Raw genomic sequence first — 372 nt, forward strand, 5'->3', positions numbered from 1 at the left:
CTTGGCCTTCACCTTGGTCTTTTTATCCTCCTTTTTGACATTGGCTGCTTTGTCTTTCTACAGAGGAAGTGAATCATTGGCAGCAATGTGTAAGAATACTTGCACATGTGTAAACTCTCAATAACAGTACATTGAACGCTGTAGCACACAAATTATTTATTGCACATTGTGTATGCTTATATATGCCTATTGTGATTTTGCCTGTGAACATGCTGCAAACTCACTTTGATTATTAAGTTAACTAACTAACTAACATTGTTCTAATTTAAATGTTTTATTGCTGGTTTGTTAGGTATCTGTTTTTACCTTATCTGTCTTTTTTGGTTTGGGTGCAGCCTTCACAGGAGCGGGTCTCTATGAATGAAAAACACA

The 372-nt window shown here is 36.0% G+C and overlaps 1 long non-coding RNA gene across 1 annotated transcript in view; it reads right to left on the minus strand.

Moving 5' to 3' along the window:
- LOC107575187 (uncharacterized) overlaps positions 1 to 372 on the minus strand; it is a 1,239-nt gene extending 867 nt beyond the window's left edge. Inside the window, exons 1-2 of the long non-coding RNA XR_001607819.1 lie at positions 307 to 372; positions 13 to 57 (exon numbers count right to left, since the gene is read on the minus strand). This is a non-coding gene — a long non-coding RNA (uncharacterized lncRNA). The remainder of the gene's footprint in view (positions 1 to 12; positions 58 to 306) is intronic.

The sequence above is a fragment of the Sinocyclocheilus grahami genome, unplaced genomic scaffold (assembly GCF_001515645.1).
Source record: "Sinocyclocheilus grahami isolate Dianchi unplaced genomic scaffold, SAMN03320097.WGS_v1.1 scaffold2501.1, whole genome shotgun sequence".
In the NCBI taxonomy this organism is placed as follows: domain Eukaryota; kingdom Metazoa; phylum Chordata; class Actinopteri; order Cypriniformes; family Cyprinidae; genus Sinocyclocheilus; species Sinocyclocheilus grahami.